The following is a 24,611-nucleotide window of genomic DNA, read 5'->3' as shown; positions in this document are numbered from 1 at the left end:
CTAAAAGAGAAATATAATTTGAAAGGAGTATATTGTGAAAATATAATTAATGACTCTGATTAGTCACAGAGGACTAAATGAAGACAGTTCACTATGATATAAGAGCAACTAGGCACAGAAAAAAATATCTTAAAGTCTTCTGCTTTTAGACATACAAAGCACAGTAATCAAAGAGAAACAATGAAACAGACTGCAAAACAAAATTGATGTCTTTCAGAAAATAATGAGAAGTCAAAAATAAAAATAAAAATTTCTATGGATACTTGAAAACTTACAAAACTGGGAATACGTTCTAAATAAATCAGTGAAAAAAATCTTTCACGTTATGTCAAAGCACTTCTTGGTAACAAACTATTATTATCCTCCAGAAGAAAAGAATATGACAACTTTCGAACAGCTGGTACTTGAAGCCTTGTGCTCATGATTGAAGGACACATTCCTCTGCTCTGCTCCCTACGGGGGAACACAACTTTGCAACTGACATGCCAGCCAGTGCTGGGCAGGCTTCTTCCTTCTGTCATTCAGCTTCCTCATCTTGGGATGTTGATCCTTTCAAACAAGCCATGATTTATTACTAAATGCTCGGTAAATATGGGGATGTAGTTTTCCATGGCAGCTCTTCGCAGCTTCAGAGGAAGATTGTACACACCAACGCTGCTGTCATCCTCCAGCCTCTCACTTATTCCCGTCCAACCGCACACGCCTACATCTGCCAGTTCTGTCTTGTTTGAGGCCTGCTGTGCTGCTGCCAGTGGCTCAGTGGGACATGAGGGTAATACTGAATGGGCAGGAAAAGTTGATAAATGATACAGATCGAAGGGCCACTTTGAAGTCCTTCAGTGTCACCAGAAATAAACGTAGTGTAACCAATACAATGAGAGGGAGGTGGCTGGGCACGTCCTCCTTAGAAAACAGCCCTGGGAATAGGGAAATCAGTTCTCAGGAGATTAACAAAGGATAAAAATGATAGCGAAGAACAAAAATAAATTAATGTGGCCCATGTCCATACGTTATTCTCCATTATTGTTTACTTTGAGGGTCATTATAAAGGCTAGCCTTGCAGAAGACGGTTTAGAGCGTTCTGCAGTGTTTCTGCTTTCCGCACATCCACTCACGAGTGGTTAGATGACAGCATTGATGGATGCGCATTATGTTCACGTCCACGCTCAGCATCATCCCCACCATCTCAGCATCTGCTTCGTTTAGAAGTACACTTACTAATATCCAATATATATAAAGAACTCAAGAAGTTAGACTCCAGAAAACCAAACAACCCTATTAAAAAATGGGGTACAGAGTTAAACAAAGAATTCTCACATGAAGAACTTCGGATGGCAGAGAAACACCTTTAAAAAATGCTCAACTTCATTAGTCATTAGGGAAATGCAAATTAAAACAACCCTGAGGTTTCACCTTACACCTGTCAGAATGGCTAAGATTAAAAACTCAGGAGACAGCAGGTGTTGGCAAGGATGTGGAGAAAGAGGAACACTCCTCCACTGCTGGTGGGGTTGCAAATTGGTACAACCACTCGGGAAAGCAGTCTGGCGGTTCCTCCGAAAACTTCCAGAAGATCCTGCTATACCACTCCTGGGCATATACCCAAAAGATTCCCCAGCATGTAATAAGGATACATGTTCCACTATGTTCATAGCAGCCATATTTATAATTGCCAGAAGTTGGAAAGAACCCAGGTATCCCTCAACAGAAGAGTGGATGCAAAAAAATGTGGTATATCTACACAATGGAGTACTATTCAGCCATTAGAATCAATGAATTCATGAAATTCTTAGGCAAATGGATGGAGCTGGAGAATATCATACTAAGTGAAGTAACCCAGACTCAAAAGATGAATCATGGTATGCACTCACTAATAAGTGGATATTAACCTAGAAAACTGGAATACCCAAAACATAATCCACACATCAAATGAGGTACAAGAAGAACGGAGGAGTGGCCCCTTGTTCTGAAAAGACTCAGTGAAGCAGTATAGAGCAAAATCAGAACAGGGATGTGGGAAGGGTTGGGTGGGAAAACAGGGGGAGGGAAGGGGACTGATGGGACCTTCGGGGAGTGGGGGTCCAGAAAAGGGGAAATCATTTGAAATGTAAATAAATATATAAATAAATTAAAAAAAATAGAAAAAAAAAGAAGTACATTTACCTACAGTGGAAAGGGCCAAAACAGTTTAGGGAGACTAATGTCATCTATCTCATGATATCTGAATCCACTTGGTGAAAAAAAAAAGTCTTTGAAGCAGAAGTGAAAGAACGTCATCTATTCATAAGAAAACCAAAGAGCATCAGGTGCAAAAACATCTATCTACAGACCAAGGAGGAAAGGCATTTCATTAGGGGCAGTTTTTAAGGAGACTGCCTATTGGGATCAATGTCAGAGAAAGGGAAGACCAGCAGAATTTTCAGACTCCTGAGTCACAGCAATTCTCTATAGAAGCGTTATAAGGACAAGTAATGATTCTTGAGAAAAAAAAAAAAACTAAACACAGCGATTGAAAATCGGGCTCTAAAAGATGAAGAAAGGTTGGAACTACAGGAAATCCAGCTCAAGGAAGCAAAGTGCGTTGCAGAAGAGGCAGATAGAAAGTATGAAGTGGTGGCTCGTGAGCTGGTGATTACTGAAGGAGACTTGGAACGCGTGGAGGAGCGCTCCAAGCTGGCAGAGTCCCATTGCAAAGAGATGAACGATAAAACTGATGGACCAGGACCTGAAGTGTCTGAGTGCTGCTGAAGAAAAGTTTTCAGAGGGGAAAACGGGAAAGGGGATAACACTTGAATTGTAAATAAAGAAAATATCTAATAAATAAAAAAAAGAAGACAAGTATGAAGAAGAAATAAAGATTCTAACTGATAAACTCAAGGAGGCAGAGACCCGTGCTGAGTTTGCTGAAAGACCGGGTAGCCAAACTGGAAGAGATCATTGACGACTTGGAAGATAAACTGAAGGGCACCGAAGAGGAGCATCTCTGTACACAAAGAGTGCTGGACCAGACCCTGCTGTACCTGAAGGAGATGTCGACCTCCCCCACTTCCCTGCCCTGCGGCTGCTCCTCCCTCCCTCTGTCTTTGACTCTGCCTGAGGCCAGCCTCCCTGAAGCTGACCTTGAAACTGAGGGCTGACCTTTATAACTGAAGGCTGTTTTTCGTCCTGCCACCCCCTCTACCCCTTTTGTCTTTTTCACAAAACTGTGTCAGCCTCTTCCCAGAGCTCCAGTTGGAGGGGCTGCACACCTTTGGGAACAATATTTAAGGGAATTGTGAACACAATCAAAGTGTTTTCAGTGCAGTTGTGATATGCACTTTGTGATTACTTTTGCCTTAGCAACTATTTTTAACATTCCAAACACTTCTGCGGCTTGGGGCAGCACATTTTAGTCTAATGGGTACTAATCTCGCCTTGGAGGAGAAACACAGGGATGACCGCCTTCCTGAGAGCCAGCAGAGCCCAGGCAGGCTGCACTGTGGGAGATCTCAGTGCTCTGCACCAGATCTTAGTCAAAAAACAGGGCGATTCTAGGAAGTCAGCCAAAAACAAAGACTCACCCGGGCTGTTAAGGTTTTCAACTTTGTTATCTTGGAACAACTTTACACTTATTTTTATTTTTCACTTTTTCCATCAGATGCAACCAAATAAGACGGCGAGATGTCTGAGACACACGCATCTCCCAGCGCCTTAGGCAATCCCCAGTCCTGGACCCGAACTTGTCTCTACCTCTTTCCCAACTGCTCAAAAATGGATCAGGCTCACCTGCACCCAAGAGAGACAGACAGAGAAGGAAAGGTATGTTTGTGCCACTGATTTAGCCACATGAGAGTCGTCTCATCTCATCGCCGTCTCCTGAAGCTGCTGTCTCTAAAGTGCCATCTCATTGTGCTTTGTATCAGGCAGTGATGGAGAAATATTGAACAGCTTATGTAAATAAAAGAACTTTTTCAATTATATACTATTTTGAAATTTTGTTTTTTTGGGGGGGTTGGGTGAGTTCTTTGCAGTCTGTGGGCTAGTGGTATGCTTCAAGTGTCCCCACCCAATTGCCACGTTCACTTTCTTTCTTCTCAGGTCTGTTAGGTGAACACGCTGCATATATCTGGGTTCTTTGTACTCTCCTCCAACCTACCAGAGAAAGAGAACTCCCCGCCTCCTCGTCGTGCAACTGTTTTGATACTGAATATTGACAAGTGACATTTTGAAATAAGGAACCAGTCTCTCCACAAAACAATTTTTTTAAACAATAACCAATATCCACTTTATGATTCATGAAAATGTCTCAACTTCTATTTTTTTACATCTTTCTAGAACAGTAGTTTCCAACCTCAATAACTGTGACCCTTTAATACACATGTTCCTCATGTTCAGATAACCTCAAGCATAAAATGATTTTTATTGCTACTTCAGAACTGTAATTTTGTTATCACTAGGAATCACCATGTAAGTGCATGTGTTTTGCCAATGGTTTTAGGCATCCTCTGTAAATGTTCATTCAGCACACAAAGGGGGCATGGCCCACTGGTTGAGAACCACCATTCTGGAATATTCTGGAAATTTCTGGAGCTATGTGAAAAAGACAGAAAGCATTTAGTTTAGCCTGAGTTTAATGTTGTGATAAACAGTATCTGGAAACTTGCTTCAGGGGTGCCTCTTGAGGCACCCCTGAAGCCACACAGAGGAAAATCCACTCACACTTAAGACAAATTTGAAGGTAGTATCAGAGGTTGGAATTACTTAGAGACGGATGCTTCTCACATGATGGAGACAAGGCTTAATCACAGAATGTTAGATGTTGTGAGATGCAACATTTATTTTATTATTAATCACTCCATATGTTTGTGTTTCAAATGATATCCCACTTTCTGTGTATCCCCTCTACCAACACTCATCTCATGATATCACACTCCCCTGTTACCCATCGACCAACCCATCCACATCTAACCTTCTTCCCCCCTTTTGCCTGAAAAAGCGTGCTCCCCCACCCACCCACACTCCCTGCCCCACCACTCCAGCATCTCCCTACTCTGGGGCATCCAACCTCCAGAGGATCAAGGGCCTCTCCTCCTGTTTCTGTCCTGAAAAACCTCTTCATTTCCTTGCTTGACACTTTGTCTGTTTCTAAGTCACATTTTCCTCATAGCAGAGAGGATCAACTCTTTCAAAAAAGAGCTTTGATGCTTTTCTTTTCTAGGATATAAAGGGTAGTTCTTTCCTCCTCCCACTCATCTTTAGACAGTATCCATCTCAGGATCAATGTGGGTCATTTCTGTCTTATTCAGTCTCCATGACACATGCAACGCCGGAGGAATTCCTTAGAAGACTGAATTTATCATGTTGTCCTGTGTTACCAGTCTTGTTACCAGAATATTTAGGGTGTAGCTATCAAGAAGTCACACTGTGTTCCTAGTTAACTTAGATAATCATTTTATAGAAATACTAAGGAAGGTAGAACTACTGTGGATTTCTGCTGTTCTTCTGTGTTCTTCTGACAGCTACTGTAATTGTATCCTATATATTTTATTTTCCATCTTCTCTTGCTGTTTAATTGTGAGCATAGATGTTTGGAAAACTGTTGTTTCAGTATCACATACTTGCTAATTTGCTCCCCCCTCTCCATTACTGTGTATTCACTTCTACTTGTGAGAAGATGTGATCTGTGTGATTACAATCTGATTGAGTGTATTGAAGCCTTTAAGATGCTAAACATATGTTCTATTTGAAAGAGAATTCTAGTAGTTTTCAGAAAATATATCTCACTACATCCAGCTATACAGTTTATAACTGTTTGTTTAATATGAATATATTTTTGTGTATTTGAATATGTGAATATAGTTTATGCACTTTATCAGTGTCTTGATAAACAAATTAGTCAATTCTTTTTTAAAATTTAGAAACAATTATCATTGTATTATTTCTCTTTTCTCTTCCAGTTTTGTACTATATGCCTCAAAGTTCAATAGCTTTCATAACAGGTATCTGTAGTATATGCTTTGGGCCTTTAAGTTTCATTACTTTTCTGGTACATTATTATATCAACCTTTCATTATTCTCAATAAGATGTGTCAATTTCTATTTCACTGATAATAGCTGTTAGTCTTTTCTTCAATAATCTTAAATGATATACTTTGTTTTTCTTTTCATGGTCAGAGACTGCTGTTTGTAGTATTTGAGTATGTTGAAACTAAGGAATTTGAGGCTCTTTGAGATTACACTTCTTTGTTCTCTTGAGCTGTCTGGATGAAGAAAAACAGTGTCTTTAATATCTTAGTTTATTTTAGCTCTTGTCTCATGTTTGGATAGAAAATAGCTTCCACTGGGCACCATTTTTGTTTTATTCTGTTTTCTTTTGCACACATTATTTATTGTTATACTTATTCATTTTAATTAGGAAGGTAAATTAATCTAGACATTATAAGAGTCAATGTGTTGCCTCCTCAAAAATTTAAAACAAATAGAACAGTGTAATCTCTACCTCTTGATCTAAACGTTTCAGTCTTTGCAGTGTCAGTCAGCTTACTACAGAGTTGTGGGTACACCTGTAGTTGTTGTTTCACTGTTCTCTAGAACTGAATCATGTACAACCACATGTCCTTCCATAGGCGAGCTGATAAAGAAGATGCATGTGCTTTATACTTAATGGAGTTTTATTTAACCAAAGGGGGAAAATCAAATTATTTCATCTCCTTGTAAATTCAGGAACCTAGAAAAAATATGCTCATAATTTGTCTTGTTATTCATCAATATTTTAATTAGATATTACTTAAGTATTCTTACTTTATTCAATAATTTTAAATATACTATTATTGACTTCCCAGTGGAACTTATTTCAACAAGACTTTGCATTTGGTAGGTATCTGCCTTAGTCAGGGTTTCAATTCCTCCATAATGACCAAGAAGCAAGATGGGGAGGAAAGGGTTTATTCAGCTTATACTTCCATGTTGCTGTTCATCACCAAAGGAAGTCAGGACTGGAACTCCGGCAGGTCAGGAAGCAGGAGCTGATGCAGGGTCCATGGAGGGATGTTCCTTACTGGTTTGCTTTCCCTGGCTTGCTCAGTGTGCTTTGTTATAGAACCCAAAACTACCAGTCCAGGGATGACACCACCCACAGTGGGTCCTTCCCCATTGATCACTAATTGAGAAAATGCCTTACAGCTGAGTCTCATGGAGGCATTTCCTCAATTGAAGCTCCTTTCTCTGTGATAACTCCAGCCTGTGTCAAGTTGACACACAAAACCATCCAGTAGAATACCATTATCTGAGAACTTCATTTTAACATAAAGCATTAAATTTACATTTTATTTATTTATCACTGATGTCAGTTAGTTTTCTAAATTCCTTAGACTCTTCTCATTAGAAAAGGACATGTATAAATGAATGTGTTCATTAATTATTTTGTTTTCAAAGCAGTGTCACTATTCTCAAATGATTCTCATTATCAGTGTTCTCAAGTCTTACAAAATTCGGGAAGTGTGTTTGTGTGTGTATGTGTGTGTGTGTGTGTGTGTGTGTGTGTGTGTGTGTGTGTATGTGACTTTTATATGGACATGCATAGTCACATATATACCAATGTGTATACTTATTCTATCTCAGAAGGCAAAACTTTACACTTATCAGTCAGAATCCCACTGTATGGGCCACGTTTGCTCCCTGTATAGTCCCTGTTTGACTTATTCACTTGTAGTGCATGTCTTCAACTTGGTCATCACATTGATTGTACTTTCTCATTCTCTGTGCAGAGTCCTGCTTTTTCCCACTCTGTGCAAGCTTTTAGTGTCAAGTCATTTGCAAGGAATGTCAAGAGAAAGATAGAAGAAAGGGAAGATTTGAAAATTGTATTTTATATTTCTTATACAAAATAAATGCACCCTATCATAATGGCACATGTATTTCCAATAAAAGAAAAACAAATACAAAAATAAGCAAACAAAAACTTTTGCTACTCTCCTTTTTCACAAAGTATAGATTCTTTATGATTTTCATTTTTCCTAAAATATCTAATTATAGTTCCATATTGCCTCTGGCATATAGTTCTTTGCTTCAAGCAGTATTTAAATAAAGTTCAGAAACTCTAATTTCTAATTCTATTTATAAAAATATCTCTTCCTATGACCTATTTGAGTCAAATTCAGGAATATCTAATGAGGGTGTGATAAAAAATTTCCTGCATATATGACAAGTATCTTTGGATATACTTGTTTAAAATGCAAAATGTTAAAACATATTTATAATTAAGCAAACATTTGAACAATACAATAATCTCAGTACTATATAAATATACTTCCACATATAGAGATGTTGATATAATCAGGTATGTGCATTGTATTCGTATTGTGCTATTAGCTATCTGTGGAAGTTCTTAAGAACTTGTGTGTTTTGCATACATAGGTGCAGAAAATTAATACACACATTATTATGCATGCATTTTTAAGTATTAATTTACATTGCATTATGAACTGGGCCAAGAAATCTTGCTTCCTTTACTTGAGAGAAAATAATTACTTTTAAATTTTTGTTAAGAGAGCTATCTTTTTATTGTTTATTTTTTTAATTTATTTATTTTAAAATGAAGATTTTATTCCCCTCTCAGTTCACCCTCTGACTGTTCCATATACCTTCTCCCTGCCCTCTATCTACACAAGGGTGTCCCCACCCCCCACCCCACCCACTAGACCTCTAAATTCCCTGGGGCCTCCAGTTTCTTAAGGGTTAGTTGCATCTTCTCTGACTTAACCCAGACTCAGCAGTCTTCTGCTGTATATGTGTTGGGGGCCTCATATTAGCTGGTGTATGCTGCCTGGTTGGTATTACAGTATGTGAGAGATCTCCGGGGTCCAGGTTAATTGAGACTGCTGGTCCTCTTACAAAGAAAGCTATCTTAAAAAACATAAAGGAAAGAAGCAAAGAGATCCATTTTCTATAATGAGTCAGCTCTCAAAGTTCAAGTCAAGATTGAAAGAAAATTTGGAAAATTATTAGGATCAAAGATTTATGTTTTACTTACAAGAATTAGAAAAAAGTTATTTTGCTATTTATTAAATACACTTTTCAGTGTGCAAGGGAACAAGTGGTAAAGTTTGGCTAATGAGTGTGCTTGGTATGAGTTGCTTTGAAAAAGGGGTTGAGGGTAAAGGAGGTCAGGGGGATTGTGCTGTCACTTGTTGATGACTTCCATGGCAGCTGTGAATGTTTCTTCTGAATTATGGTTGTTCAAACCTATAGGCTCTGGAAGTGTGGAGCATGTCAAGATAAGGGATTATTGCTTATATTTGTATGCAAATATATATGTATATATCCATATATATAATTTCTATTGCAAGAATAATGAGAATTATCAACTAAGTCATTACAGTCTAAATGCTGTAATTGCAGCAAAATCAATTAGACATTTTTTTTTCTTGATTGCATTTGAAACTCTGACATTACACATTTCGTTTATTTGCTTCTGGCCTAATACCCTTCTGCATGCTGGGGCAGGAAAAAAAAATCTTTGTTCTCTGATAGATGTAATAAGGCTATCTGCACGGTTCTCTCTTGTGAGGCATGGAGCGTTCCTATTTTATTTAATCTATTGCTGTGCAGCCTTTTCAAAGTAAATACTTCACAAACACTGAACAGAGAAAGACATGCAAGGGGACTGGTCCGAGGAGTGTAAAAATTAAAAGGAGCCCTGTGAAGAAATAATGATGGCTCTATAAAAAAATTAAATAAATACGCATCCCGGGTCAAGCAGGCCTTGACTCCCAGTTGCTGCTGGGGTGTGGAGTGGTTCACAGTCTAGGAGCCCCCTGCTCCATTCACTTGTTCCTGTTGAATAGAAAGCATCTAGAAAATGAAGAGATCTAAATGCCAGCAGGGGCTGAGCTGCATTCTTCTAGCCGTGTCCTGAGCCTAGTCACCCAGAACAACTTGTGATCCCCAGACAAAGCCGCTCACAGCAGGTGGCCATATCAAGAAATTTTCCTCCTGGAATTAGATATTATCCCAGGAATCACTACTGAGTCAAACATAATGCCCCATCCTGCTGGGTCAAGTAGGATTCCATTTCAATTTCTTTACACAACGATGCGTTTCATCTTGTCTGCGTACAATGACAGTGCTCAGGCATGAAGTAAATTGAAGTGCCTGAGAGGCAGAATTGTCCCTTGAACCTGCAGCATTCCCAACCCCAGAAACACACATTGTCAAGTGAGTTCCAGATAAGCAGGGTCTTCAGTAAGTGTTTTGCTGCCCGCCTTCCTTTAATCATACTCTCTTTTGTAAGACGGATTTTCGAGGGAAAAGATAAATCATTGCAGAGGGGAAAAGGGTCATTTTCAAAAGCTTAGGAGGTTCATTTTGCGTGGCTTTCCAAGGTGAAAAAGGTAATTCATAGAAGTGAAAGTCTTTGGGGATCAACTTAATTCATCCTTCATATTACCAACATGAACTATTGAAATAAGGTTGAACAGAGTTCTTTGTAACAACGCTCCTACAGATAGGAAGTGATGATTCTTTTGTTTGTTTGTCAGGTTTGAATCCAAACTCCAGCAAATGAAATTTGGGGATAAGAACAAGACGACGTTCTTTCATCTTCTGCTCAGAGTGTGCTGGTTTTCCTGGTTGTGTGACAGATATATTTTGATACACTTATCAATAAAGTATTTATGTTTCTAGAGATTCAAGCTAACATTAGTGTTGTTGTGTGGCCGAAGACGTTTTTTCCCTCCCTTGACTTTACCGATTATCAGATTATGTTTGAGTCCTTTATATTTAAAGAAATGTGACGATATCTGAAGAATAGCATTTTACTTTCGATTTTACAGAGAATTCTATCTGCAGCAGGCAAAAGTTCTAAATCTGGAGATACATTCCACTTTCAGGAGAATGTTCAGAACAGTTCTCCTGAAAACATTTCTGAAAGGAATTGCCACAGAAGTAAGAACTATTTTAGCTTAACAGTATCTGAAGGAAATCATTATTCAAGAGTAACTGCTAGAACAAAAGGGGAAATTGGGTATATCCAGTAGCTTCGTATTTAGTGCCTGTTTACTATTTAACAGTTTCCTTTTGATTTTTTGATTTAAATATGAATTTTTAGTCATGTGGGAGAACCTATAAAATACAAAACAAATGTCTCTCACATAATTAAGCAAAATTATAATTCTCTCAGTGTTGCTTTATTTTGAAAATTAATATCCAACAGAGATCTTCATACTAGAGTGTAGGCAAATACAAAACACAAGGATGCTACTTACCCGGTGCTTCATTCCTCGACTTGCTTTTCTCTAACTGTATCAGTTATCATTTGATTGTGTATATCAAAGTATCACTTCCTCTAATTCTTCCCATTTATTACAGCCAGAGAAAAACATGCAAAGTCTTGTCCAATTACCACACAAAATTAAATCAAAGCGATCTATGGAATTTGCAAAAGTAATAGCTATTATATAATACTTAGCTTACTTTGAAACAATTCTATATATTGAAATGAATAATAGTGTGCATTTAGAAATTATACTAAAAGAAGTATTTTTATGTGTTCAGATGCCCCTCTTTTTATTACTGTTAAAACTTTTCATAATTCATTGGATTAATGAAAATGTCTGCAGTGTCTTTAAGATCTAGGCTAATCAGGATCCTCTTTCCCAGATTCAGGTCCAGATGTCTGCCGCATTGATGAAAGACAAGCTATTTTAATAAGTTCCTTTTTTCTTTTTCCTAAATGTTTATGCTCCTTCAGCTTGTTAGGTCAATACCTTTATTACAATGGGTAATATATAATTTCTCATAGTAAAAATATCAAAGTTGTAGTTCATTGAATAAATATGTAAATACACATCATTGGGTTTTTTTTTCCAGAGATTTCTAAGTAGATCAGCAAACTTATTCACATTAAATAATTTAAATAATATATACAATTAAATGATAACAATTCAAATTTTTATGCCACATCATTTTCTAGAACCTAATTAAAACTTCTTGTGATATTTATATAATAATCCTTATTACAATAGAAATTTATCTTTTGGAGCCTTCCTTAGTATCAAAGTTACCTAGTAAATGCTTCCTGGTAGAATATTTCACTTCACAAAGGCTGTTTTTTCTTTGTCTACTCTTATGTAAGAGTATTCATCAAGAGTGTTAGAATCTGTGCTTAAATACTCTTGGTAAGGCACCTATGAATTTCAAAGAAAAATAGTTTTTAATAGCTCTACTTCATAAGGAAATTTGCAAATGGGCCTTTTAATTTCTATGTCCCTATCAAATGTTCAAGGTCTCATAGTATAGACTTGACTAGACTGCAACTCACTTGTACACATGTTGTCCTGCTCATCCTCCCTCAGCAGCCAAAGTGCTGAGATTGCTGGTGAGTGTCACTCTGCATGGATACAAATTTCAAGTTTTTAACATGCAAAATTGTGAAACCAGATGAGAAGTATTTGCTTATTTTTAAGAATTTTTAGCCATATGTGAGAAGGTTATAATATTTTGGAATATAGGATCCTGTGTAAAGATTTGGCAAAACAAAAAAATTGTGTAAACTCAGCAGGGGGCTAAGATAAGGTGTAGAAAGTTTTGGAAGCTATAGACTGGACCTGGTGTATCACATTTGTTTAAATACCACAGGCCACAGCAAGGCCACGGGAAGTAAACCAGCATAATCATACTGGGTTTCTACAAGAAATTAGGACCACATTCTTAGTAGAATTGATGTTTTTATGAATTTTATTAATCATTACCATTGCAAAGAAGTTAAACTTTCCCAAGATCTCTAACTTCACTTAGAAACTCTGAAACATGTTTAGCAGCAAGGGTTTCTCTAGTAGAAGCTGAAATTCCCTCAGAAGATATATGCTTGGCAACAGAGGTGCAAACTTCTGGATCTTCAAATGAGTGCTCCTGTGGTTGCTGGTCACAGATGCATTCCGTATCTTCACTTTATCATTAACATGTCATAGTTATTAGAAAGAGCATCTTTCTAACTGATGGAAACACCTGTGCACACTTGAAGACAGTGAAGCATTGTCCTGGGTTTAAAGGCTCCTGGTTCACTTAAACACAGGAACCGTTCAACTGCCATTCAGGTCAGAGATGAAGGAGATGAAGGCAAGCCCACAGAAGCATTCTGTAATAAATTCTGTGTCCCTGCCCCCCCCCCATCGCTTTGTATCCCAAAGATGATTTATTTTACAGAAGTTCCCAAAATATTTCACATCTACCATTCAAGAGACAATATTTGCCTCCAGGGGACAAGAAAAAAATCCCATATTTTAAAAAGAAGACAAAGATAAAGAGAAGACTCTTTTGAGTGGTGTGTTAGAGACTTAAGAAGCAGGCTTAAGAACACATAGAATGTGATGTAAGTCCTGAAACACAGGCGTATGAGACAAAAAGAAGATACTGGTTGGTAATGGCAAAGAAAGTAACACTGAGGACAGGTAAGCAGCAGTGGCTCTCTGGTTGTCACACGGGTTATTGAAACACTTTCTTGACATTTCAGCTTCATACCTAGAGCATATAACTTCATAAAAATCCAGTCTCTCAGACTGAATCAAAAGTAAATGACAAGAAGAATTATCAAAAGAGAAAATAAAACTTGGCAGTCTTTTTGAAGAAAAAGGCAAATAAAACAAGAAATAAAGGTAGGAAAAGATCGTTTTCTCTGTTGGATTCTGTAGTGGAGATAGTTAATGTGGCAGCCTGAAAACAGGTATAAGGCAAACCATTACTAACCTGCTTGGATGGATATTTGTGGATCGATGATTGCAACCAGGGTCATAAGTTATTTAATTGGGTGTCTGAGACTAATAAACATAATGAATCATTTTCTTTTCAAGACCATGTTTTAAAATTAGAACTAAAAATAATTGTATTGACCTACTGTAGAAAACAAAACAAATGAAAATAACATATTAGTGAAACATACTGATTGAAGAATTCTCAGAAGTTGAACAATGTAAACTATAATTTCTGATACTGTAATATATAGGATGATTTCAGTTATCACACCACATCATTTCCTGTGAAAATTGGCAGTAGACTCATTTTCCTTTTACTTACAGAGGAAAATATTTTGCTGAAAGAAATTACAGAATAGGAAAAACATTTCCTACTTTGTACAATACTACTCTCCAAGTGATTATGGTATAAAGGTTCCCAGGAAGGTTGTTTCAGTGAAGTTTATAGTAGCTAAATAACCGAGGAGAAATACTTAAATATAGTGAGGAAAAAAGCAGAAGATAGCAACTGGGTCTATCTCACATGTACATTTATTTTGTGATGTTGAGATTTTTCTATAAGTTAAAGAACATACCTTTGTGTGTGTGTGTATGTGTGCGTGTGTGTGTGTGTGTATGTATGTATGTGTACGTGTGTGTATGCATGTTCCCAGGACATCTGGAACATTATGCAATCAGAGTCTGGTGGTATGACTTGATTCAGTGGCAAAGTTGATAAGCACGTAATATAGATCCAATACTGAAAATGAAAACATGGATTCATTGTGTGGCCACGTCAGAGTAAGAAAGAACAATCCCGTAACAGAGAGAGCTCTGAACATCTATTCATGAAGACTTGAGGGAATACAGACTTAAAGCACACAGGTACAGTTTGGATTTCTTATTAAGAAAAAGAATATTGTTATAAATTGTTCTCTTTAGATATTCAACTGTTCTCCAATGTCACTTCCACATTAGCATCTTATTTCATTTTTTCATCTCAATTCAATGAATAATTATTAATGTCTTATCATAGATTCTGACCAAGTCTCAAACATACATACATGAAGAAGATATGATCTCTTCTATATAAGTTTTTCTAATAAACTCATTTGTTGATCAGTGAAGGAAAGTAATTATTCTATGCCAGGAGGTTGAACTTAAGAAGAAGTTTATATAATGTGCTATACATTTTATAGATGAAGGCAATAGAAAGGGATGCCTAAATATAAGTCATTTTAAGTCAAGAATTCAAAGGATTTCACTAGACCAAAAAGGACAAGTCAATGGAATGACATCTACAGAATGAGGTACAGTACAGCTGAGGTATACTGCAAGTGATTTAGTACAATAAGAAACGAAGGCTGGTATTACCACCGGCCAATGACAAAGTAAGGATTGGTGTTAAGAACAAGTACCATGGTAAAAGTAAAGGGATATTATGCAACAAAGTGCAAACCTTTTCTTGGTACTTCGGCGTTAGTGATCAAGACAACTGATAGACTTTTCCTGGTAATTCTCCTATATCCTCCATCCTGGACCATGTTTTAGTCAGAGATTTTCTCCATAAAAATAATGCCAAAATACCAGCAGTTACTAAATCTCAATTTCGTTTTCCATTTCAAGACTTCTTACATCTAGGAAACTAGGCTTATATTTAAGCCAAAATATAAATACAATTAACTTCTAACTCGTTTTCAAATTCATTCAGTGGGTCCTCCACAATAGTTGAAATATTGCTTCTTCTGTGTCCCTTTAGATTAAGAATCCCTAACATAGGTGTCCATAGTTATTACAGGTGTGAAATTTGTTTTGCTAAGGTATTATTGTAGTATTTTTACTTCATTAATGCTTCTATATTCCTTATCAATATTTCCAAACCACCATTTAAAATGTTTCTAGATATGTCTAAATTTAAGAGTCAGGATACTCAAAAGCAGATGACTTGCTATAATCCTTAAGATACCTACTTTGCTGTCTATAGATTCTCTGTCTCTGGAACATTTTTATTTGTCATTACAGTTAATAATAAAATATTTACTGTTACCCTACGATTTATTTTCATCATTGATTATTATAGTTTACAATTGTTCCAATCTACAGATGGGAGTACTTGCTTATCAGGGATTTTCTATCCTAAGCTTGAATTCATTAAAATGCAATACTCTCTTTTGGAATTTTAAGTAGAAAAATTTGCAGTAAAACTGTTGAAGGAATTACTCCATTGCTATACTGGTTTTCTTTTTCTTTCTTTTTTTTTTTTTCATTTTTACAGCTATTTTATTTATTTACATTTCAAATGCTATCCCCCTTCTCAGTTTCCCCTCCACAAATCCCTTCCCCCCCCCGCCACTCCCACCCCCTACACAACCTCTGCTTTCATGAGTGTGCTCCCCCCACTCCCTCCTTCCTCTCACTCTAGCATTCCCCTACATGGGGCTATACTGGTTTTCAAATTTGACTTCATTTATGGAGTTCACCTTAACTAAACCTATGAAGGTCCTATCAAATGGTTCTTACTTGGACAAGAAGCCAACGGTGTGGTACAGAATATAGAACCCATTATTTTTACATATAGCAAAAAATATTTTGCAACACAATACATAATAATCTCCCAATTAACTGAATTGGATGAAAGGAAGAAATGCCCACAGTTCTTGATTTATGGAGGGACTCTGCCTCTACAGCTGCACAACCCCGGAGGAAACTGCTTCACACTGTTGTATCAAGCCTTTCTCTGCTAATGAATAGCATTCACTTTTGTGTTAAGAATGAGTGGGCAGTCCTACAATGGGATCTGAGTCCCTTTAAGTATATGATTTAAAGCTCTCTTTAAAAAGTTCTCCCCTTGTCCAAATTTTAAAATTGATCAAGGCATCACATTCAAGAGAAACAGAAGAAATTATAGTAAGTCACTGACCAAGGTTTGTGAGCAATTTGTTCTCAAAAATATTTGATTTTCTTGCTATGCGTAATTTGCAGTTGTTATCACCTGCACTTATAATGTAAAACCTCTTAGGTCATAGATTTCATAAGCTAACCAAGGAGAACATTGAAATGCAGCTGAGGATTTAAGTCAAGTCAAAGACAAAGACAGCGATGGCTAGTAAATGTCATATTATATGAAGCTAGTAAATGAATAGCAAGTATTTTGGTATTGGGCTTTAAATACAATCACTCTTTCCCCTCATTTGGCAAGTGATGTAACCATTCTTATGTCATATAAGAAAACTTACCTAATAGAACATCAAAATATCTTTCCAGAATGATGCAAAGAAATAAAAAGTCATGAAGTGATATGGTAAATGCAATTATAGAAAACCATTCTCTTAAACAGGCTATAGTGAAGGAACTTGAGTAGTTTCTGTAAAGGATCAAAAATTAACAAAATTTTCACTAAAACATTCAGCTGTCAATTCAGCAATGTATTGCTTTTTGTGAAATCTTGTAATATAAAACAATGTTAAATTAATTATGCTTAATTTTGAAAGTTCACTGAAAACAATCTTATAGCAGACTGTTCTTTGTGGAGGACGTCTGTACAAAGGACAGGAGTAAAAAAACCATGAACATAGCAGTTCAAGTACCTGTTCTGAAACCAGCAAATTTTATACATTTTGTAAACATGAGACATAGAGCTCCCTGTGAGCTTTCATTAGCATGGGTAAAACCCACTGATGTATAATTAATGTCAACCAAGCAATATTGACATATAATTAATAGAGAGAAATTCTGTGATTCTTCATGTTAAAGTCATGTTGGATAATTTAAGACAATTCATATATAACCCAATTTATCAGAATCTGTCTGCAGAATATAGTATAAACAACACCTAGTAACTCATTTTCTGAAATTTCTCTAAAAAGTGTATTTTTCACCTGCCATTTAGGGGCAGAGGGGCAGAGAGTAACACAAAATGGATGGAAACTTCCTCAGTGACATTGAGATTACTATAATCAGAGGTATGTCATGGACCATTTCTAAAAATAAGTTATTCTACATCCAAGACTAAGTCTAATGAAAAAATATTCACTTTCCACTAAAAATGTCAGCCATAAAAATTGCATTGGCTAGACCTAAAAGTAACTGGGTAAACATTTTCCACTTCATTTTGTAACATGAACTTAATTCATTTTATCATTCAGGAGGAGGACTCATTCTGAAATATCATCCAAGCCCAAGCCCAATGCGAAAAGTTTCCTCCGAAGCTGAAAGAGTTTAAAGTTCTTTGGTCCTTGAATGCAAACGCGAGCTGTGTGCACAGAGCTCCTGCTTTTCTTTCAAGCTTCTCCCGCCGTCACGCCTCTCGCTCGTGCACGGGCGCAGTGCTCACTTAAAGCCAAACAGTTTCTGTTTTTACTTGAACTGATTAAGATATACCTTTTTAAAATAGGCTTTAGGCTTTTGAAATGACACCCGTAATACCAAAGTGACATAGGCTGCACTTCTTTCATTCGAATAGGCTGTCACTGAGGCAAGGGGACCAAATGCCTCTGTATAACTCAATTTCTTTCTTCCCTCTTCTCTTTCTTCCCTTCTTTCTTCCTTCTTTCCTTCCTTCCTTTCTTTCTGTTTTTCTTTCTTTCTTTTGTCCTTTCTTTGTGAGTTAAGCAGATTTAGTCTTTAACAGTGGAACTTCAGCAGACGATTATGACATCAAAGTGTGACAGACAGTGATTATGTACTGCAGAGAGAAAATGCATTTGAACAGAGGCAGTTCATTCTCTTGGCTTAAAGGGACAATTTCCTTGGCTCAAAGTAAACTGTCTCATTCCATGCTTCTTTTTGAAGAGAGGGGAAGCTTAGTCCATTTCATTAGGCTGGTTATTTCCTTTCATATCACAGAATCACACAGTCTCTTCACATACCTCTCTCCGCCCACTAAATCTGCACAGCCTAGGGATGCTGGGTTGTAATCCAGTGACTTACTTCATTTGAGGACTTTTACCAGTGGTTTCAAAGCACCTGTGATACTGCAACTGACATCAGGTCTTATTGCCTGTTTTTGTTTTTGTTTTATTTTCTTCAACCCTTTAATAGTCTTTTTCAATTTGTGGTCAACTTTTGATTTTTAATGAAGTTGATGAAAACTGCATGCAAGGCTGAGTAGTAATATATTTTTGTGTGTGGATTTATTGCCAAGATTAAAACTCAGTGATCATTTGAATAAATGATATTTAATCTTTTATTTCTACTTCTTAGCCTATTAAAGTATTTTAATGAAATATACTGATAATATCCTTTAGTTATTTTACATTACTTGATTCAACATAGTCCGAAATAATTTGTATTTAGTTTCAAATGTTTGAGAAAAAGCTTCGTAATTAGTATCACCTTAATTCTTAGCAAAATGCTCTGGTCTTCTCTACATATTCCTATGTGCAACCTATATACAAGAGTATGTATCACGTTATCTGAATGCATGTTTCCAGGACTGACCATTTGGTATTGAATGATCAAGCGCTGGACCCAGGGATGACAATTTCCCCTGTCCTCAGCTTTCCTAAGCTGCCTGCAGTACCTTGGGTGAGATTGAGACCTTGTGGTCTTTCCCCTGTCCATTTTGGCATGCCTGTTGGAACTGTCCTTATTCAGGTCATATTTAGGCAGTCACGTTAAGGAATCTTTATGACCATAGCTGCCTACATTCCTATGAGAGTAGATCTCACAGCAAATTTCCTGATCCTCTGGCTTTCACATCTTTCAGCCCCTTTCCTTGGGAAGTGTTTCTAATTTTAACTATCAGAGAAGTCTATAGGGGTCTATTTTGAAGAAACAGATAAAGCCTTGAGTGTCTGTGTCTTATTGACATAAGCACAACCATGTTGAGGATATGAAGGCCATAGGAACTGACAATACTTTCTCAGTGAGGTCCTGAAGAAACTGAATCCTTCCTGTGCAAGTACAAGTTACAAGTGTGTTAAAGACTAACAACTATAGCTTCATTCTCTCTGATGAATCTACATGAGACTACATCCCTATAGATACCTACTATACTAGGTAATAGTCTATAGTATCTTCTCCTCCCTGTGCTGTAAATAATAAGTACACCTAGTTCTCCATTATTGTTTAGTAGGTATTCTCAAACAGGTCCAACACAGCTTACCTAATGCTAACTTTTCTGGATGTGTGTCTGGCCTTTCTTCACTCTGTTATCAGTCCTCATTAGGTTTCCAGAACCAGGGAATGCAATCTATAAGTGGTTTTGTTTTGTCTATAACACAGATAATATGCTAAAATTTATCATCTATATCTATCTATCTATCTGTGTGTCTGTCTGTCTATCTATCTACCTATCTATACATTCTGTATTTATTATTCATCTTTCTATTATCTATTATCTATGTATCCATTAAATATCTATCTACCTATCTGTCATCTACCTATCATCTACCTATCATCTATCTACTTATCTATCATCTATATCTATCTATCTATCTATCTATCTATCTATCTATCTATCTATCTGTCTGTCTGTCTGTCTGTCTGTCTGTCTGTCTGTCTGCCTGCCTGTCTGTCTATCTACCTATCTATATATTCTGTATTTATTATCCATCTTTCTATTATCTATCTTTTATGTATGATCCATTAAATATCTATCTACCTATCTGTCATCTACCTGTCTATCATCTTCTACCTATCATCTATCTACTCTATCTATCTATCTATCTATCTATCTATCTATCTATCTATCCATCCCTCCAGCTAACTACCTATATATTTATATCTATTATATATTTTTCTGTCAATATAGACAAATTTTGTGGCTCAATAGCCTACTTAATTGTTCTCTTCTAAGGAGTTTACTGGGTGCTAGTTAATATTATGTTCGCAGGATGCAGCACAGTATGATCCTCAGACCCAGTGTCAATGTGAACTGATATGTATTCAATCCTGGCAAGTTCACTAAAAGTGAGGAAAGTAAAAGCATAACAAGAGACTATCTGTAATACATTTTCACAGTTGATTTCTATTTTATAATCAATGTCTAACAAATTTGCTAAAGTGTGACTTGTTGAAACTAGAGTCGAGCTTCTCACACATCACTACTCACTTATCCTGTGTGATATATCCTGTCCATCTTCAAACTGTGTCATTGTATGCAATGAAGAACCATATCAATATGGCACTGTAATTTATCTACAGTTTATGAAACTCCATACTTATAGATGTTTCAAATTGTATTAACTTCCTAACATTAAACATAAAATATAGCTCTATACATTGAGAAGATTAATTTTTTTCCTTAGAATTCAGAACTGTTTAGCAGATTAATAAATTTAAGTAATAAAAATCATTCTATTGTTACATGACTACTATTTATCTATATATTTATGAAACTAGGCAAACAAGAACGTTACAACACCTGGGCACATCATTTGCTTCAGTCTTAACATTAGGGTACCAATCTGAGTGAATAAGGATAGTATTTACCATTTAGCAATGCTTCAGGCTGAACATTATCTTAATTAGCATCAGTCACTAAGTTAATTTTTGAGTATTTTGCTCAACATCATTTTTCTGTATACTCCATTAAATCAATGAGTTTTTTGTAAACTACTTAAAATATTTGTCTAAAACTATTCTCTAATCTTTTCTTCTTACTCTCATAAAATGTTTTCATTTTTCAATACAATAGCTTATTAAGTCACTGATTCCTGATTAATTAGATGGTGATTTGACATGAAGGCTCTCCTTAGAATTTGGACATGGCAGGCAATTGCAGCATTACTTATTGAAAATGATGATGTTATGGGAACACAGAATAAAGTTGGCAGCATTATCAAGGATGGTCAAATGATTAGGACTTTGTATGTATCTGACATAGGGGACGTTTCAACACTCAGAGGCTGGTGCCTAACTGTGGTAAGTTGGCCACTAAAAGAGGGTCTTTGCTGGCATCTTGCTCCTGATATCTACTTGTATTACTTTCAGCTTTCTGTGCACAGTAAGGTCATGAAACCCTCTGCCACAGACTCTTAAGCTATGTTGTTCTGTTCATGGGAATAAGTGACCATGAACTAAACTGAAGAAAATACATCTTCCCTCCAGAGAGATTTTTCTGTTACAATAAGGTCACATTATCCCCATGAAAGCTTCATTATTCAAGTTCTGAGTGCTAAAAAGAAATTATGTACAGACGCATGGTGGACAGTTTTATTTGGGCCTTAAAAGCATAAAATGTTGGATAAATTTAAAAAATACAGTTTCAGGCAGATACAGTAGCAACCATTTTTAATTTCAGCACTGGGGAGGTAGGGGCATGTGGATCTTTGCGTTCCAGGACACCCTGTTCTACAGAGTAATTTCTAGGACCTCCAAGGCTACACAGAGAAATCAAGTCTCAAAAACTATAATAACAGCAACAACAACAACAATAATAATAATAATAATAAATATTAAGAATTTTCAGTAAAATTTACAACTCTGGTTTTTATTTTATGTTGATTTTAAAAGAATTCTATGCCTCAGTTTCTTCATTTTAAATGGAGAAAATATTAATACCTAACTCATCATGTTTTATACAGATTATATGGATAATCTTACACAGAAAGAATCATTAAATTGTTGGAGAATTGGTTTTGAGATTTTAATTTCATCAGTCTCATAAAAACCAGTCTTATTATGATTTTCTCAATTAAATAAATAAATAAGTCTACTATATGAGGAAAGAAAAGGTTGACTTGCAGCATGCCTTATGTATGACAGAGAAAGGTAAGACCAAAAGGGAGTTTTAAATTCAGTTCAGAATAACAGCAATTTTTGATTGGCACCTTTAATTATTGAACTCATAGGTTCTGTTAGAAAAAAACAAACAGATTGATCTGTCTTGTCAAGATTTCAGCTATTAAGATGTAAGGAAAGCTTCTGTATTTTATGGGAGCCTTGGTTAGAGGGCTCTCATTGGTTTTGCAAAGGAATCTGTCTTATTGAAAAGCATAATTTCACCTCACTGAAGCATTCAGAGGGTAGGTTCTTTAATACCTCAAAGAAGGCCAGAAATATAAGCATTTTTGGACATTCAGACCATGGCTATAGTATATCCAGTATAGTAGCAGATTTTGGAGTTCTAGAGATTAAAAAGGAAATGTGTCTTGGGCAAGTCTTGTGTTAACATATTAATGAGATTGCATGGCTGCAGCTTCCTATCATATATAGAAAATACTCTCTCCAAGCAGAGGTGCTGGTACTCACAAGCTATCCATTCTTCCTCTTTCAAAGTGTCCCATAAGGCTTAGATGTAGGAGTTGTGTTGCAGATTTATAAATTGTCATTGGAAATTCCAGAGACAGTTGTTCTTTGCATTTTGGCCAGTTGTTTTAATTTTAGTGCTCTCCATTCTGCTGCAACAAAAACTTCTTCCATGAGGGATTAGAGCTACATTTTTGTGTGCCTATGAGAATAGAGATCTAAGATGCATTTGGGATAAATAATGTATGTGTATGTGTGTATATGTGTGTGTGTGCGTATACACACACACACACACACATATATATATGAGTGTGTGTGTTCAAATAACTGTATTATATATATTTATACATAAATGTATATATATGAATAGATGTATTATATATATATATATAGTGTGTGTGTGTACAATTTCTATATATGTAGAGGTAATAGATTTCAGAGGTAGTTAGAAAGACATATGAGAAATTTTAAAAGGAAAAGTATATGTGAGAAATGATATGAATTCAATACTCATTGATGAAATCCTCAAATAATAAAGTAATTTAAAAAAAATATTAAGTTTAAGTAAGTAGGAAGGATCAGAGGAAAGTAAGATTGAACTCCAAGACAAATTTTGTCTTTCTCATAACTTGTTCTATTTTCACCTAATACAATCTATAGTTCTCACAGTTCACATAGTATATAGTTCTCACCTGATTAATCATAATATTTCTCTGAATTGTAGAAAAGTATATTCCTGGCAAAGGTTATTACTGTCCTTTCAGGTAACCAAGTCACAGAGAGGAAATCCTTATGTAAGTTATCCACCTAGGGCAATGTACATTGTGACCACTAATTTGACAACTTTCTTTCTCAGACTAGCATGACAGTATTGATATGGACACAATGAATATAAAGATAGATGAAACTGTAACTTGAAAAATCTAACAAGGAAAGTGGCATGCAAAATATTGTGATTCCACTAATAAAATCTCAAATGTAATCTCAACTTGGTTCCTGCCAGGCAAACATGTGGTTTTCCTTATGAGCTCTTTCAGTCTTTATGATTCAGTCTTTGTCGGCCCTGTAGTCAACTCTCTCTCCTTTTGAAGGCTGCTGTGCAAATGTAGAAATGTGGACAATATACCACACACCAGCAAGGATTTGTGGTCTGTGTTTCTGCTACCTTACAAGGGACATTCATTTCTTTCTTTCTTTCTTTCTTTCTTTCTTTCTTTCTTTCTTTCTTTCTTTCTTTCTTTCTTTCTTTCTTTCTTTCTTTCTTTCTTTTGTTCTTTCTTTCTTTCATCATTATTTATTTTTATTGGTTATTTTATTTATTTACATTTCAAACGTTGTCCCCATTCTCAGCTTCCCCTCCACCACACCCCCATCCGATACCCCCTCCCCTTTGTATCTATGAAAGTGCTCCCCTTCCCACCTATCCACTCTTGCTTCACTGTGACTCTACTACCATCCCATTGTGCTGAGGTATCGAGCCTCTACTAGACAAAGGGCCACCCCTCCCATTTTTGCAATGTTGGCTGCTCTAGATCAGGAGTTGCTGATTTAGAGCAGCCAACAACAAATATCTATATCTAGAGCAACAATATAGGAAGAATAACAAGTGATCTAGTGCAACCAAGAATAAAGAAATATACATCCAAATCTTCATGTGTTCAGAACGTCCATTGACCTCTTTGAGACAAGTTCAACAAGTAAATATGGAAACCT

At 36.3% G+C, this 24,611-nt stretch overlaps 1 pseudogene; it reads left to right on the top strand.

Annotated features, from left to right (window-relative positions):
• Positions 1-609: 609 nt before the first annotated feature.
• Positions 610-3,668, top strand: LOC127680222 (tropomyosin alpha-3 chain-like; annotated as a pseudogene).
• The last annotated feature ends 20,943 nt before the right edge of the window (positions 3,669-24,611 follow it).

This window comes from Apodemus sylvaticus, chromosome 3 (assembly GCF_947179515.1).
Source record: "Apodemus sylvaticus chromosome 3, mApoSyl1.1, whole genome shotgun sequence".
NCBI classification, from domain to species: Eukaryota; Metazoa; Chordata; class Mammalia; order Rodentia; family Muridae; genus Apodemus; species Apodemus sylvaticus.
The sequence above is the reverse complement of the archived record's forward strand: the minus strand, read 5'-3'. Positions and strand labels throughout refer to the sequence as shown.